Raw genomic sequence first — 18,609 nt, forward strand, 5'->3', positions numbered from 1 at the left:
AAAGGGTTAACTAATTAATAATTAAAACACAGGATCAGGAAACACTTTTTAATCAATCAACATTTGCTTGAATTTAGACAAATATACAGCCTCCTGATCACTGAGACCAACTGGGGAGGAAGGAAACCCTTTTGAAAATATTAAATATTATTAATTAATAATTAAAAGTGCTTAGTATACGTATTTTTGAGATATTTTCGGAGACATTTAAAGGCTAAAAAGCAAAATAAATAAAAAAATTATCTATATAATGAATAATACAAAAAAAAGCTCTTTTTTATATATATATTTTTTAAATTTTAATTTAAAATGTAAAAAATTTAATTTAAATATTGGAAAGCTGATTTTTTTAAGCTTATACGAATTCAACTTATAGCATTTTTGGTTTAGTTTAGTTTAGTTAAAATTTTTTAAATTTAGATTTTTTCACCAAAATTATCCAAAAAATTGTACAAAATTGTAAAAATTTAATTTAAAAAAAATTAAATTTAAATCAATAAATAACTTAATTTTATTTAATTAAATTCATTAATTTAAATTAAAAAATTAAATTTAATTAATTAATAAATAAAATAATTATATTTAATTTAAATTTTAGTATGCAGCCGTTTAAAAACTAAAAAAAAACACACTTTTCGAGTTGAATTTAATGCATTTTTGTCAGATTTTTTGAAGTAAAGAATGGTATTTTGGCTGGGTTATGTTTGTTTTTTTTTAACTGAAAAGAAAAATAGCTTTTCTATATATATATCTTATTTATAATTAATATATCGAAGCTAAAATTAAATAATATAAATTAATATATAATATATATAATTAATTTATCTTCACCTATAGGCATACCCTCTAAGATCCTATTTACAGGATATACAAAAAAAAAGAAGCATCAAGGCAGGGAGACAAAGGCAGCGCCAAAATAATAATGATAATCGTGGGGAATCGGGGATCGAGGGTGGTGGCATCCTGCAGGAGAGATGCTTCTCCTATTTATTTTCATATATATATAAATATATATACATTTTGTATTTATTTATTTTGTATGCCTTTGCGGCGGCTGCATTTGAAGCAATCAAAAACGTTTAAACGAATTTTGGGAGATTTGCATTTCCTTTCGCCGGCTTGCTGGGAAGGACGATGACCCTGGGCCCCCCGGCTTTGCAGTTTCCTTTTTAGTTTCCGCCATTTTGTGTTTTTCCCAGACTCTTCTTTAAATTTATTTGTTTTTTTTTTTTTATTTTGAGATATTTTGGTTTTTTTCTCCGTATTCTTTTTGTTTTTTTTTTATTTGGGGAAAAACCAACGGCCAACGTCAACGTCTATATGTATGTCAAATTAATTGATGACCAATTTGCGTTTTCAATTAAAAGCAACGGTGCACTTTTTTGCCCAGATAAAATTTCATGTTCAAGCCCACGCCCTCCGCCCCTTTTCAGGCCAACTCCACCCCCTCCACCCCTTCTGCCGCCGCCCCTGACCTAGCCCCCTTCCTGCAGCCCCTTGTTTTTTAAGGCCGCTGCAATGTTTGTTGCATGTGTTGCTGCCGCAGATGTTGCTGCTGGGATGTTGTCGCCGTCAACACACACACCAACACACACACACTCATGACACGGAAATTGCCCCGCTTTTTTTCACTTTGAATTTTGTCGGTTTTTTTTTGTTTCTATTTTTGTATTTTTGTCTCCTGCAACTTCCCCCTTTTTATTTTTGTTTATGGCCAAAGCACAGCCATGGCCAAAAAACACAGCCTCGGGGCCAAAATCACAGCTGATATCCCCAAATCGAATACTATATAGTATATATATTTACCATAATTTATGTTGCTGGTTTTTATATAGAAAAAAGAGGAGAGAACAATATTTATTTGTTTGCTAAATAAACATGCAGTTGTTTATTTTCTGCAGCTGACTTTTCCGAGTCGCTGGCAGATCTTTCTCTGAAAAAAATAGCTTAAAGCTAATTTGATAACTATTAATAAATATTTTTATTATTTTTATTATTAATGTTTTTATTATTATAATTGGAAAAACATTATTTAAAAAGATAGCACACAGAATGACAGCTATTTAAAATATATATATATATTTTTTAAGGCTGGTAAAATCAGGTTTACTCCTAGAAACTTGACTGCTATTGTCTGCGATATATATGGGTATACATATATATACATATATCGGATAGATATATAGACGTGATGGGCCGGTAGATGGCGCTCAATTACAAAGTAAGACAGCGTTTCTTTAATTAAGTTGAACAATTTGTAGCCAGTCGTTGCCAGGCTGAATGGCATTGGAATGGAATAATAGAGTTTTTTGGTCCATTTGCCAGTCTACCGATGTCAGACCAGTCGATAGTTGTGGCTATATACATAGATATGTGAGAAGGATATAGCTCGGACATGACATATTCTGGCTTAGATGGAAAAAGAGGGAGGCTTAAGCAATGGATTTCTATTCAAGGTTCAGATTTTAATACGTTTAAGTATTATTTATCCTCTTATTTTATATTTATTTATGTAAATAATATATAAAAATAAAAATAAAAATATTATTTATCAACATTTACTCCTTGTTTTCCCTTAAGAATTATCCTAAATTTTTACCTTTTTATCCTTTAAACAAATTTTAATTTTTTTAAGACTTAAATAATCGATTTTTTACAAGGTTCAGATTTTAGTACATTTTAGTTTTTCAATTATTTATCTATTTATTATTTATTTAATATTATAATTAATATACATTGACCAACATTTAACCCTTGTTTCCCCTTCCCAATTTTTCACCTTTTTGACCCTCAACAAATTTTCATTTCTTTATAAAAAAGTTTTCGTTTCAAGGTTCAGATTTATTTAATTTTAAGTATTTAAATTATATAAATGTGTATTATTTATTTAATATTATATTTCATAAATATTTACCAACACTTAACCCTTGTTTCCCCCTTGAGAATTATCCCAAATTCCTCGTTTTTATCCTCTTGACAAATAATCGAATCAAAGAAAATTGACAGCCCAACCTTTTCCCCCTGGACATAACACCATCAGCATCATAGAGACGAGGCTTTCCTTAAGGTTTTCCATGCAGGACACCTGCCCGGCGGACCCTTGCGAGCCCCAAGTGAAGTGCTGAAACGTGGACTCGAGTGTTGCGAGTGCCCGGGGTCCTTCAGAGAGAGAGAGAGAGAGAGAGAGAGAGAGAGACTGGGGGCGCCAAATGAAGTGACAGGCAACTTAACGCATTTAAATTAATTAAAAATGTGCTTAAGATGTTTTCGACTCGCCTTGGCGGCGACAAAAGGCGCAGCTCTGGATTTTCCCGCTGCTCCTGACAGCGCTCTAGCGCGCCTCTCCCTTTTGTTTTCCCCTGCAGCTGGCAGCTGTAATTAGACAATTCACTTGCCTGCTTTTCCCTACCTCCCCCCGACCCTATATTTTCCTGGATTCGGACTTTGGTGGGCGCCCTTTTTTGGGGTTACACTCGCCTTTTCGAATATTATTATTTTTTTTTGTTGACGGCACAGATTCGGGGATGCGCCGCATTGGCGGTAAAGTTTGCGCCACCGAACTTTGTCGTCTCGAACGCTTTTCCTCCCAGTCCACTTTTCCGCGCTTTTCCAACAGTGCTGAGGAGGTTTTCTCCTGGGCTTTCTAAATAATTTCTCAGAGATAATTACTTTCTTCTAAATTTACCTAAAAATGACAACTAGTTGGTGATAAATGCATTTCTTTTAGAGGAAAATTCATTGGAAAAGCCTCAAGTTACAAAGTAAACTAGCTTTGAGGCCTTTTAAAAATTATTTAAATTTAAATTCAATATTTTAACTAGTAAATTTGGTAGTGTAAAATCTCGCCTGCGATTTCCCTGAAACATCACTGGCTTTTCCACCCATTCTGGCCCCCCTCTTGGCCGTCTGCATTGTCACTTGAGTGACTGCAAAAGTGTTTTAGCCTTGCTTGCGCATCGACTTTTAAGTAGTTGGCCCATTCCCGCAGAAGACCGAGCACTTTCCCCAGACCTCTGTGTCCTGTGTGTCCCCTGTGTCTGCTGCTGCTGCTGCTGCTGCCCATTTCCCTGGCCTTTCCCCCGGCTAAATGCAAGTGCAAAACTGGGAGGGAGGTACTCACTCGTAGGCGTTAATGAAAATGCTTGTAATTAGTTTTGTTTGTTGGCAGCGAGCTGCAGCGGAAGTGCTCCAGAGCAAATAAAGCCGACGCTGCTGCCGCCCTCTTCACATGCATTGAACTAATTGATTCGCCAGTGCCCCTGTCCGTGTCCGTGTCCCTGTCCGTCTCTGTGTCCGTCTTCCTGCAGAGGGCCCCTAGCACTTCCGGTTTTGCCTGTTGATGGCTTAACGGGGTTCGTAACCCTGCCCCGTCGCCAGCTGCTCGCGGTCCTTTGGCCAGTTTTAATGACACTTTCTAAGTAAATTGAGTTCGTGTTTGCTGCCTCCCAAAAGCGTGCTTTTTTTTATTGTCTGCTCGTGTAGAGGGGCCTTGGGGCGTGGTGGGTTTTTCTGGATTAGGTTAAATCACTAATTTTATAAGGGGAAATCTTCCAGGAAATATATATATATTTTTTTGAAGATATATTTTTGAAGATATATTTTAGAAGATAATTTAATTATTTTATAATAATTAAATAAATGAGGTTCGTCGTGCAGAAGGGCCTTGTTTGAGTTTGGGTTTAGTTACTGCCAATCGGATGTATTTATAGCTGAGAATCTATCAAGAGCTATCACTATATACATATTTATTTCGAAATAAAAACTAATATTGCTTGAAATTTTCAGATTTTCTGGTGCAGAAGGGCCTTAATGAAGTAACGTACAAAGGGACCATATTTTCAAAAAAATATCTTTGTTTATATTTATATTTCTGAATATAAGTATTTCATAATAATACGTATTTAATTTTATTAAATTTATAAATAGCATAGCAGAGGTATATTTCACAGATTTTCCTAGTCTGATGGTGCAGAGCAGCCTTAGGACTGAGGTTGCTCGTTGGTTTTAGTTAAATTATATTTATTTATATTATTAGTATTTTTATTATGACTTAATTCCCAGATATATAGTAAATACATTTCTTAGCAATAAATAATAACCCTAAGATTTTCCCTGTCTGTTGGTGCAGACAAGCCCTAGAGCTTTGGCTTGTATCTGTTTTTCCTGATTTTTAATTTATAGACAGAAAAGGAAACCCTTAAAAACCCATATTTTAACACAAAAAAGCCATGTGAAGAAGGTGCCATTTCACTTTCGGCACCTTAATTGCCCCAAATTTAATTTCCGCTTTAAGTTTGTCACACACACACATACACACATACTTGCACACACACTCGGCATTAATATGCAGCAGCGGCAGCAACACAAAAACAAAAGGATGTTCTGTGATGTAAGGACGCAGGACGCAGGACGAGAATGGATGCGGATGGGGATGGGAGCTGGTCGGTTGGTCGGAACAGGAACAATTCATCATCCATATGACAAGCAGTCGAAAGCAATCGTTTTGTCATCTTCTCGTGTGTTGCTAAATTGAATATGCCCCCGATCCTGCCCCGGCCCCGTATCCTGTAACGCCTGCCTGCCCGCCTGCCCGCCTGCCTGCCGTCGCCCCATCGCTATCTGAGCCGAGCAGGGCAGAAGCAGATCCACAGATCCCAAATCCAGGATGTTCGAGGAGGAGGTCTGGAAGCCAGGATGGGTTCCAGGGTTCCTGGGCCCAAAATGAATGAATGAATGAATGAATGAGCACACATGTGGGTGTGGATGCCGTGGTTATGTCGTGTCGCCTCTCCACGAAACCCAGGCACTCAGAGATTTTAAATAAATAAACTAAGACTGATTCAAATCTTTCGTTATATATTTAAATATTTTTAAGTACTTTTGAATATTTAAAAATATTTTTTTAATATATTTAATTTTTTTAAATATTTTTTTTAATATTTTCATGTATTTTTTTTAAATATTTTTAAATATTTTTAAATATTTGTAAGTATTTGTAAATATTTGTAAATGTTTTTAAATATTTTTAAATATTTTTAAATATTTTTAAACATTTTTAAATATTTTTAAATATTTTTAAACATTATTAAATATTTTTAAATATTTTTAAGTATATTTAAATATTTTGTAAATATTTTTAAATAATTTTTAAATATTTTTAAATCTATTTAAATAATTTTAAATATTTTTAAACATTTTCAAATACTTTTTTTAATAATTTCTAAACTATAGTTTACTTATTTTTCTCTCCATGTACATCCCCATATGCATATCAGTCGACGCATTCCAAAATAACATAGAACGATGGATGCGAGTGGGGCAAGGCAAGGACACAGGAAGGGGGGAAAGGACGTGAGGATAAGGGGCAGACACACGCATTGCCGCACGTTCGCTCCGGCGGACAGGAAGGAAGGAAGGAAGCTCTGCAGACTGATAGATGCCAAGGATGCACACACTCCACTCGACTCGCACACTCTCCAGAATCCTGAATCCCGAATCCTACATCCTGCGAGACACGCATACAAAGTGAGCCGCCGCCGCCGCCGAGCTGACTTTAAACGAGGCCTACGAGTAGCTCTAACCCCACCCCCCCCTCCAGCCACCCGCCCACTTTTGACAATAGATCATCAAATTCATTACGTTACATTTCGTACATATGTCTGGCTTGCGGTGGCCTCATTTGTGCACCTTTCGGTTACCCTTGTCGTGGAGAGAGGTGGCTCCTGGCCCCCCCTGGCTCCCCCCACAGGAGGAGGAGCGAAAAAATAGGTATTAATAGACTCAAAAACCATAACTGGGTTTTATTTTAAGTCATAATTGTTTGTTGAAATATTAAAAATTATTTAAAATTAAATTTTAAAGGTTAATTAAGCTAGAAAAGCTTTTTAATAAAATATTAAATAATAAAAAAGGTATTAAAAACCCCATCTGGGTTTTATTTTGGCTTAAAATTCTTTTTTAAGAGATTAAAAATGAAATTAAAAATATTTATTGAAGGTAAAGCTTTTGGATAATATATAAAATAAAAAGAGGTATTAAAAATTATATTAAAAATAATTATTAAAGGTAAATAAAGCCAGAAAAGCTTTAAGATAAAACTTTAAAATAAAAGAAGACACTCCTTGCTTATTTTTGCATTTCCCTTCAAACACTAATTATTTTTCTCTATAAATATACATTTTTAAAAAGAAAAACAATTATTTACAAAATTTACACTATTTTTTCAGTGCAGCGAAACTGTTTTGGTCACACAAAAAAAGGTAAGCCCCCCTCTGGGAGCTGTAATTTTGGCCAGCTGAGACGTGAAGGGCATGCAACAGCTCGCGGACAGGCAAGCCGGCGGAGTGGCACCCACAGAAAGCACCCCCCAAAGCCACACTTGACCGTGCCGGCTGTCTGGAAACAGAAGCCCAGCTAGGGAGAGAGAGAGAGAGGCCCAAGACTGACCGTTGCACACACGGCGTATACGCAATGAGCCCCAAGATTGGTAGGAAAAGGAATGCAAACAAGAACCCCGGCGAATATATAGTATATATACACTACGTATGTCCGAAATGAATGCACTGAATACACTCACTCCGAGTCATATGGTAATTGAGTGTGCTGCCCTGATTTGATTTGATTTGATTTGATTCGTTCGAGGAGAGTCGCCCTCTCACTTCGCTGGAGAACTGATTGCTTTCACTTGATTAGAAGTATTCATGCACCGAATCCGAATCCCAGTTCACCTTTGAGTGTGTGTGTGTGTGTGTGTGCGAGTGTGTGTGTGGAAAGTCCCTCCTTGGGGGGTGGGTGGTAAAATTGCCCCATAATTTTACCACTTACATGAATTTCCTCCCTGTTCCTTCTCACTTGAAATGCTCTCAAGGAGCATTTTCTTTGCTCTCCAATTGATTTAAGTTTTTTTTTTCAATTTTTTTTTTGAGAGAAAAGCAAGTGCAAAATAATACTTCTTTTTTTAGAATTAAATAAAGGTTTTAAGAAGGGAATTTAAGCAGGGAAAATAAATTTCTGTTTAATAATAATTTTAAGAAAATAAATCATGGCTAAATTAATTTATAAATAAAGCAGCAAATATGTTATAAATAAATTTAAATACTCCCTAAAAAAATAACTTGAAATTCAAGTTAAAATAAAAATATTAAAATATTAAATACTAAAATATTACATTTATAAAATATTATATATAAAAATATTAAATTTATAAAATATTAAATATTAAAATAAATAAAAAAAAGGAAATATAAATAGAAAAGGGGTAAAACTTCTTCTAAAAAACCTTAAACAAAAGTTTTTAAATTAAATATATACTTCTTAATATAAAAAGCAAATTATAATGCCTTTAAATATTTTAGAAAACCTTGTTAACTTTTAAAATAAGAACTATAAACAAAAATTTAAGCTTAAATATACTCCTAAATATATAAAGCAAATTATAATGCTTATAAATACTTCAGTAAACCTTTTAAAAATAATAATAGAATTAAACACAAAAATATGCTTCAATAATTTCAACAAAACTTGAAAATTTTGTCATCTGCCCAGGTCTTATTGTATTATTATATTCCACCCTCTGGTTAAAGTGTCAGGATATTGTGATCCAGGGTATACAGTCTTCCCCCTTCACCCAATATCCTTTTTCAGCAGGCTTCCTTCTCTCATTTACCATTTCTTTTATTACTTTTTTTGCTGGGCGTGACAGTGCTAAGTGAGTTGACCTCGTGGCACCCCCGAAAAAAAGTCGCAAATTATGAAAATTGAAGGCAACACCCCCCACTCGGCCCAAGGAGACAGGACACAGAAAGCAGGACTCGAACTGGAACTCGAGCCCCATAATAGAGCAAATTATGCGCGAAAAATGATGGCCAGACGGGTGTATCGATGGGGTTCTTTTTTTTTCGTAGGACAAGGGTGGCCCTGGCCAGACGTCCTTTAGCCACTCCTTGCTTGCTGCTTTCAGGTGGGAGAAAATAATAAAAAAAAAAAAGAAAGGAAAAATATGCAAGAGAGAGAGTGAGAGGGAACAGTGTTGGGGGGGAAAAAAGTTTCAGCAATACGAAATTGCGGCAAACAAGGATAAATTATGCCGACGCACTCGAGTGCTTATTGTCCTGCCGACTTGAGTCTCTCCTTCCCAGCCGATACCCAGGCGATACCCAACGATACCCGTCGTAGAATCGAAGCCGCTTTGTTTGCCATATTCAAAGTCATAAATCATAAAAAGGAGCGAACGGCAGGCAGCTCGAGGATATTTTATCATAATCACATCAGGAAGCGGAAAGCGACGGCCTGGTCTGGCAAACCCCCCTCCTTTCGTCGATAGAAAAATGACATTATCCATATTTTTGGCATTAAGTGTGTTATGTTGTGTTGTGTTGCCCTGCCGGCGGGTCTTTTAATTTCTGGGATTTCTGGATTGGAACTAAGATTGGCTGCAGTTGACAAGTGACTTTGTTATGGGGTGCATAATTTAGCGTTTTGTTTGTCTGCCTGCCAAATTGCATATGAAAGTCAATAAATAATTTCCACAGCCTCGCCGGAAGAGCACACGACTTGATCCTGCCGCTCATTAGGCATTCAAGGAGGCGTTCTAATAAATGAAGAGTCTGCCAAAGCATGAGTTAAGTGAATTTTGATGGGAAAATATATATATTTATATTTTTTTTAGGGATATATGAGAAAGTATTAAAGGGAAATTTAAGAAAAAAGTATGAGAAATAAATGGGAATTAATTGTAAATATTAAAATTATTTTTTAACAATTTTTTGAGTTACTTTTAAAGGTTTTTATAGACGAAACTTTGCATTTTCCCTTTGTTATAAATTTTTTTATTTAATTATAAATATTTCCCAATCTTAGAAATCGATTTATTTCCATGATTTTCACATTAATAAAATAGAAAGTAAGGGAAAACTAAGGAAAACCTAAGAAAAAACTAAGGAAAAATAAGGGAAAACTAAGAAAAAACTAAGAAAAAAGTATAGGAAATAAATAGGAATTAATTGTAGGGATTACAAATATTACAAATATTTTTTGAAAATTTTTAAAATGGTTTTTTTAGACGAAACTTTGCATTTTCCCTTTGTTTTTTGTTTTCAATTTAATTATAAATATTTCCCAAACTTAGAAGCCGATTTATTTCCATGGTTTTCACATTATCAAAGGGAACCAAGTGAGTGACACGTTTACCCCCCAAAATTTCCCTACTTGAGGTCACGACAATGGCTGCTAATGCCCATCTGCCGGCATATGTTTTGGCCAAATGCTGTCATAAATTTCTGGCGCCGACAGGACGAAGAGAAGGTCCCGCAGAGTCCTTGCCGTGCCAAAGCGGAAAAACAAAGCGAGCAAAGTTGCCTGGCAAAAGTTGTGTTGCCAGCCAAATGATCTGCCAGAAATCAGGGAACGTTAAAAAGTAGCCTCTCTGCTGGGGCATCCTAGTGGCATCCTAGTGGCTCCTGGCTCCTGGCTCCTGGCTCCTGGCTAGGCGATTAGGCAAGTTGCAAGACACTGAGGATGGAACTGGACACCCGGCAGACGGGTGCAATCAGGCAAAGTGCCTCCATCTCCATCTCGGACCGTCCTTGCTGGGCAGCAGGAGCACCTGCCAAAGGGTGGCACTCCACTGTATACAGGTGAGTGTGTGGTATACAGGATATGTGGGGATGCTGGACACAGGATATGCCGGGATAGTGGGCGATAAGGACGCACACACATACACACCGAGAGATGGAGCTAAAATAATTGCATAATTTGCATATTATTTTCTGCTAAACATGCAAAAAGCTTCGCGCAACGTGTGCAACATGCACTCATGTATGCACACACACCCCGCACATACACACACACACACAGACGCGGGGGTGTGTGTATTAAGTGCAAAGTGTAAATAACCAACTCAGCATAAATCGTGATTACAACATTTTGTGTGCGTGTATGTGTGTGTGTGGATGTGTTGTGCGGATATTTGCGGACTTGGTTTTGTGGTTTTAATTTAATTAATATTTTCGCCCCTGTTTTTTCTCCGCGTGTAGCTTGCACAGATTTTTCCCTTGCGGTATTTTATGGGCGAATTTTCCCAGTGAGTCAAGTCCACTTGAAATATATAGCTTTGAATGGGGGGAAAATTAATTTTTTTTTTTTTTATGTTTTTACTTTCATAATAATTATTATTAAATTATTTTAGATTTATTTTTTTAGCTAAGGAAAATTTAGGGATTTTATGGATTAGCTTGATATTTAAATTTAATTAATTTGAAGAAAATGAGGCATAATTTTAATCGAATTAATAATCATATTTTCACAATTTTAAATTTGTTCAATTTAAAATATAAAAATAATAATTTCTAAAATGTGTTTACATGCCAGAAATTATATTAAAAAATCTAAATCTATATGATTATTAATTGAATATAAAAAAATATATTTAATTATAGTAATAAATTCTCATAAATTTAATTTGCAAATTTAATTTAAATATGTATTTATTCATAAATTTATATGATAATTTTTGGGAAAATAAAGCAATAATAAATACAACAATTTAGTTAAGAATTTATTATTTTAAATTTTGAAATTTAAATCAAATATTAACAATTTTAAGCCATTATAAAACTTAAAAAAAATTCTAATTTATTCTTGCATATTCCTGACATTTTTTTAAGTGTAAGTCGCCGCTTCACTGGGTCCATGCAACAATTTGTGTTTACCTTTTGCACGGCAGCCCTGGTCCCACCACCGCTCCCTTTTTGGACTTTCTTTTTTTTATAATTTTTTTTTTTACCCCGGCTGGCTTTTCATTTCGAATTTCATTGGCGGTGGGAACAATGCGGTTATGTAATATAGTGCAAATATTGCGTAAAACTTAGATAAATACGTTTTAGCCATGCACTCGCATGGCCAGCAGATGCGGCTAAAATGGCGTTTATGCGGTCAAAAATAAGGATAACTTAGTAGAGTATTTTTTTTAAATTAAATTTGTATTGCTTAGACTTTGTTTAAATTTTTTTTTTAATAAAGTAATGAAAGGGAGAAGGGGTATTTTAATTTTAACACATAAAACTAAAATTGTTTAGACCTTGTTTTGAATTTTTTAAAGTAAATTAAATAAATGAATAAATTAAATTTAAATTTAACTTACACTTAAAATAAAGATGTCTTTGGTTAATATTTATGCCCTTGCAGGGTATTACAATTTTAATCAGAAGTTTGCAACTCAGTGAAGGAGTCAAAAATATCTGTAAATTAATTAAACTGTATATATTAATTTATAAAAATATTCTCTAAAAAATAAAAAATTATCTAAGGAAAATATTTTTTTTTTTTTGCACCTTAGACTCTTAATCGTAATCCCCGCTCTCCCATAAACCTAATATTCATGTGCTTTTCCTGCACATATGTGGGTGTGTGTGTGTGTGCGTGTGTCCTGTCTGTGTGTGTGTGTGTGTATATGAGAAGCGCCTGATAGAAAATGCAAACGTGCGAAATCGCATTAAATGAGCATTAGCGCATTGTTGGTTTAGTGCACTCTTTCCCCCCCTCCACATACTACCCCCCATCCCCCCCTGTACATCACCCAGTATTAAAGGCAAAACCTGGAATTTAAACCCAATTACTGGGACGGACAAAGGAGCTTCAATGGATATTTATAGAAATATTAAAAAACTTTATGGCTTCCATAATAAAGTTTCTTTGTTTTGATAAATTTCTAAATTTAAAAGAAGTTATTTAACTATTAACTTGTAATTTTTAAATATTTTTTTTATATTTCCTAAGCTCTCTATTGTATTTCTGAGCGATTGAGGTGATCCCTTGGGTCAAAGTTTGCTCATGCCATGCAGCACTTCAATAAATTAATTTAAAGTTTAATTAAAAAATTGGTCTTTATTTTCAATTAGCACGGGGCCAAGTGACCATCCCCCACCCGCAGCTCTACTATGACTCCTCACCCCCACCCCCCCAGCTTTTCTTAATTAATTAAGCAAATTAAATTTATGCACAACAACAGCGGCAGGGCAGGAGGAGCTGAAAGGAAGCCAGGCACAATAATTATCAATAAACCTGACCGTTCCACCTTTTTGTTTCTTTTTTTTTTACTTTTTTTTGGAGAGGCGGACTTCTTAGAAGTAGAGTCCTGGGGGCGGCCAGGGGTGACGAGGTTCCGAGGTTCGAGGCTCGAGGTCGAGGGGCAGGCACAACAATGGCTATTAACTTACATTACCCAAGGAGAAGTGCCGGATGGGAGACACTGCTGTGGGCACGTAAAAGAAACATTAACGCAAAAGGAGGAGCAGGTCCTGGCGCTGCCTGAAGAAGCACTCACTACTTGCTTTCACCTCTCACCTCCCCACCTCTCTTACCTCTCTGCTGGGACCCCTTGGGCTGCTCTCTACTTGTTAACCCGAGGAGCGTCAGCGTCTTGCACGTGACCTGGAAGCCGGGGCTCCCTGTACCAAAGGAGAATCCAAAGGCAACACTGAGGAATATTCGCTATTTTGTTTTTGGGCGATATTTTAGAGGTTTTTTTGGGTTGGGTTTTATTTTATGAAAATTTAGAGAGAACTTCTTCGATTGTTTTTTGTTTATAAGGGAAATAAAAAGGGTTCTGCGAAGGCTTTTGAAATATATATCTATGATATTTTTGAAATATTCCTTTAAATAAAATATAAAAAAATTTCTAGAGTTTTTGAGATTTTATTTACATTATATTAGAATTCTAGAAGGTTGCATGAAACATGAGATATATTTTTTAAGATGATTGTTAACTAAACTAAAAGGTTTTTTGAAATTTATACTGTAATCTTCAGTTTAAAACCCAAAGACCTCAATTTCGATTTAATATAAATATTAAAAAAATATAAAAAATGAAAATAATATAAAAAATTTATAATTTATACATATATATATTTTTTTTATAAATTATTTAATATTTATTTAATAATAATCTATAATATATAAACTCTTTTCAAAGCTTAAACATTTTTTAAAATTCATTTACCACCTCAAATCCCTAACTATAACCTGAAAACTAACTATAACCAGCAGCTTGCAACTAAAAACTCTTAAAACCTCAACCCAAACTAATAAATTTCAAGCTAAAAACTAACCCAACTTCAAAATAAACCTGTAAAAAAAAAACCCACCAAAAGGTCTCAAAATGCACACAAGTGTCTCAAATTATAGGAAATTCCTGTGTAAAACTAGCGCCTTGACTTCCCAGTCTCATTTCCCCGATAAATGTGATGTAATGCCCCCCGACCTGCAACCCAGACCTTCGCCTCTCCAACAGCAATGCATACATACATCACAAACCCAAACGAACTCTGCTCCTTGATGTCCATTAAGATGTCTCAGGTAACTCGGCTGCACACTCTATTATTGCCAAGCGGGACAACTTAATTTCCGTCTAGATTTCAATAATAACAACAAAAGCAGGGACAGCACGAGCAGCAACATCAGAAGCAGCAGCAGCAACATCAGCAATGAATTTTAAAATATTCATAAATGAATGCAAAAAGAGTTTGTCGGGTGCTAATGGGCCCAGGTGAGGGAGGGAAAGTTTACACTGCTACCTGCTAGATGTTGATGTATATATGGAGGGGTGTATATGTATATAGAGGTGTGGCAGGTGTGGCTGTAGGTGTTGCTGCTGCTGCTGCTGCACTAATTGCTGGCGGGCAAAGTGGGTGAAATCAATGGCAACTGGCAGAGAGGCAACAATGCCATAGCATCCATCGCATGCAAAATGCTTCGAGTTGCTTTTCCCTGACTCGCTTTTCCCTCTCACATTTTCCCCTTCCCCCCACCTTGGGTCGCTGTCAGTTGTAATCAACGTTCAAGTCGCACGCCCTACACTAAAGGTCACAAAAATAGGTCCCAGATTTTGGAAAATACCTTTCTTTATTTTATTTACCAGTTAGTCAGGTAAACATATTAATTTTACTTGTTAATTCCCAAGTTTAAGCAAAGACATTACCCAAAAACCACTCCTATTTCGAGCCAAGTTGTCTCGGCAATTAGAAAATGTTGCCGACTTGTGGAAATGCGTGGCGCCCCGGCTAAATGGACGTTAATGGCCAGCTGCTGGCAGCCAACTAATAGCAAAAACACAAATACACACAATGCCAGTGGCTGTGGCAATAATAAAATTATCGCAAGGGCTGGAAAATGCTCATACGCCCAGGTGGACACAAAAGGGCCAAGGGCCAAGTCCCCCCCTTGGCTAATGGCAAGAACCTAGGCCAGAACGGAAGAGGAAGTGGCTCCCGGGGTAGGCACATTAAAATTAAATTGCAAAATATTAAACATCAAAGTCACTAGCGTCGGACAGCGAGAAATGAGTTCATAATCGGATTTGACGACTTGTGAAATGGTTTTAAATGGAATTATTTCATTGGAAGCGAGGTGGTCGAGGAGGGATCCTGTAAAATGAATGAAAAACTAACCGGGCTGGCATTCCGTGGAAAGATCGATTTGGGAGGGGCAACTTCTTGGATTTTTGAATAGAGATAATTATTTATCAACTTTATATTTTTCTAAAAAATATTTATAATATATTATGGCCTTGAAAACAACATTTGTACAACAATTTAAATTTCGCAAAAATTCGTTTAAGAAATTAGGCAAAGATCTTGGGAAATTTAAAGGGAAAACAGTGCTTGTTGTTGAAATTTTCTTGTTGTAAAATTTGTTGTTGTAAAATTTGTTGTTGTAATTTAGTTGTTAAATTCGGCAAGAAATTCTACAACATTTCTGAAAATTTCAAAGGAAATACTGTTATTGTTATTGTTGGAGTTTTGTTGTTATAAATTAGTTGTTGTTTTTTTTTTAAGTCAAAAAAACATATTCATCATTGACAACCTTAAACCTTTTCGTTTTAATATCAATTAATATTTTTAATGTTTAATTATAAATTCAATTTTTAATTTAAATTTTTAATTTTAAATTAAATTATTGGTTTAAGAAATGCTTGAATAATCGTGACTTTATAAATATATAAAATTTGAAAGCATTTTGCTGCCAGCCAAAAGATGCTCCTCCTTGCCGCCGTCATTAGACATTAGATGAACCTGACAGCCGGCTACATCTATTCAGCGGATTCTTTGAAAATCGATGGTAGCTCTTTCCCGGAAAATACTCCTCCCCCCTCCCCCTTACCAGGGGTTTTCCCGACTGGAAAACCCCTAATGCTGCCGTCCCAAAATGCCGTTCCTGGGCTCTGCGGCTTGTGCGGCGGTTGACTGACGCGTATGCGTTATTAAATCTGCATGTGTGCGTCGTCCAAGTGTCCGTGTGTCCGTGGCCGTGTGTGTATATGTGTGTGTGTGTGGGTGTGGGTGTGCGTCCAAGTGTCCGGGTGTGTGCGTGTGCTGACAGCAATTTGCGTATCAATATGGGCACATAATGCTTCGAAAATGATTTCCAAAATTTGCATTTAAATTAAAAATTATATTTGCAACACAAACAGGCGCCACCAACAAGGGGGAAGGGGAAGGGGGAGTAGCTGAATTTTAGGTCTAGCTAGCTGCTGCTGCCTCTCTCGCCGCAAAAACGTCAAAAAATGCAAATTTAGCAAATTTTAACACAAAAATTTTTAGCTTTTAGTTGTTTCAACGCCGCCGCCAATAGAAATGCGTTGCGCATACGCAACGTGTTCCGCCGCAAAATGGACGTGCACCCTCCAAACACACACACACACACACACATGCACTTGACAGCATCCGCTGGCCGAAATTTGCGGCTTTCGAAGCTTCTGTTTTTGATTAGGCCACCGAGGGAGGACAAGAGAGGAGCAGCAGCGAAAAGGGAGCGACTGCAATGCCATGGACACGCGGTCCTGGCGGATGGAAAGCGGGAAAGAGGATAACTTTTCCAGGGAGAAGCCTTGAAAACTAGGAACCCGGAAAATGTAAGGAAATCACAGCTTCTTTACTTTATTTAATTGTAATTTATTTAATTTATTTTTTCTTTTTTTTTTGAGAAGAATTTGTAGAGCTTCTGTTTGGAAAGGCTACTAGAAAAACTTTCTTTTCCCGGCGATAAATAACAAAATTTAGTAAATATAAAAAAATTAAAAAAAAAAAAAGTTTAAAAAATATTAAAAAAATATATAAAAAACATAAAAAATTATTTTAAAAATAAATAAAAATATATAAAAATAAATAAAAAATATATACAAAAATATAAAAAAAAAAAAAAACAAAAATATTAAAAATTATTTAAAAAAAATTATAAAATATATAATACAATATAATATAACTTATATAAATCTAAGGGAAAAAACAGCTTCCTGATTATTTAGATACAAGTTCTTTAAGATCCTAAACCAGGCCTTTCTAGCTCCCTATTTAAAAGTCATAATAAAGTAAAATGTGTACATTTCTAATAATTAAAAATATTTCCAGATAAAAAATAAAAAAAAAAAGCCTAAAGAAGACACTCAGATCTCCTTATTCCCATATATTCCCAGGTTTATATGCGAGTCCCGTGTAAGTTCATTAACTTTCTATTTTTTTCGGCTGGCGACAGTTGGTCCCCCAGGCTTGGCCACTTTTCCGGCCTTTCATCGGCCATTTCCATTGCCATTTCCGGGGGGAGGGGGGAGGGGGGAGGGTGAAAAAAAACACCCAATAAGCTCCCACTTATGCCAGGCTTTCGCATTCCTTCGATATTCCGAATCCCTCAGAAATGCAATGGCCGCCATTTGTACTCGGTGCGACAATGCGAGGATGCAGCGATAGGAAAACAATGGCGGCGAAGGCCAAAAGGATTCCACAGAGACGAGCAATCCCATGGACGACTTGAATGCACTGAGCATTATAATTGAAAGGAAATTAATAGTAGATATTCAAGGAATTTGTAGTTAAGGCTTAAAATTTAAGAAAGATTTTCATTGTATTTTGTGTAAATATAAAAAATATATCAAAAGATTTTTAAACTATTTTATTTTTAGCTCATTTTAGGACCTACTCCTAGTACCTTTCAGTGCACCATCAGGGGGGGGGGGGGGGTTGTGGCCCCCCTCTCAGTGGGTATTGATGTTGCGTTTGTGGGTGTAAGTGCTAGTGCTGCTGGTGTGTGTCAAAACAAATTTCATTTCACATTCAATTAAATTAATTTTAACACCATTTGCAGCTGGGAGAGGGGGCAGAACGCAGGACACTACTACGGAAGTGCGGTGGCCTGACCCCGCTGAAGATGCCGATGCCAATGCCAATGACGACACAGCAGGATATGCTGCAGGACGGAGGGCAGGACGAAGGGCAGGCCAGGGCATGGCAAGGACTACTCCCCGGCAAGGACCAAGCCGAGAACACCGCATGCCTTTGCCACGTTTTCCGCATTTCTCCACTTTGCCGTTAATGGTTTTATCTCCTCCCCAGGAGCTGCTCACACAGCTCACACCTCAGACTCCGCGAAGATCGATCGAGAGAGAGAAAGCCCTGGCCCTGGCGAATTCGAACAGCGAGTTAATATAATTACAGAAATAAAGTCTGGAATTTTAATTAAAACACAACTTCATTTACAGCCGCAGACGACAGGCGGCCGTCCGTTGAGTGTTCGTTCGGTTTGGGTTCGAGTCGGCGGGGGTCAGGGGTCGAGGGTCGGGGT

The sequence above is a fragment of the Drosophila kikkawai genome, chromosome X, assembly GCF_030179895.1.
Source record: "Drosophila kikkawai strain 14028-0561.14 chromosome X, DkikHiC1v2, whole genome shotgun sequence".
Taxonomy (NCBI): Eukaryota; Metazoa; Arthropoda; class Insecta; order Diptera; family Drosophilidae; genus Drosophila; species Drosophila kikkawai.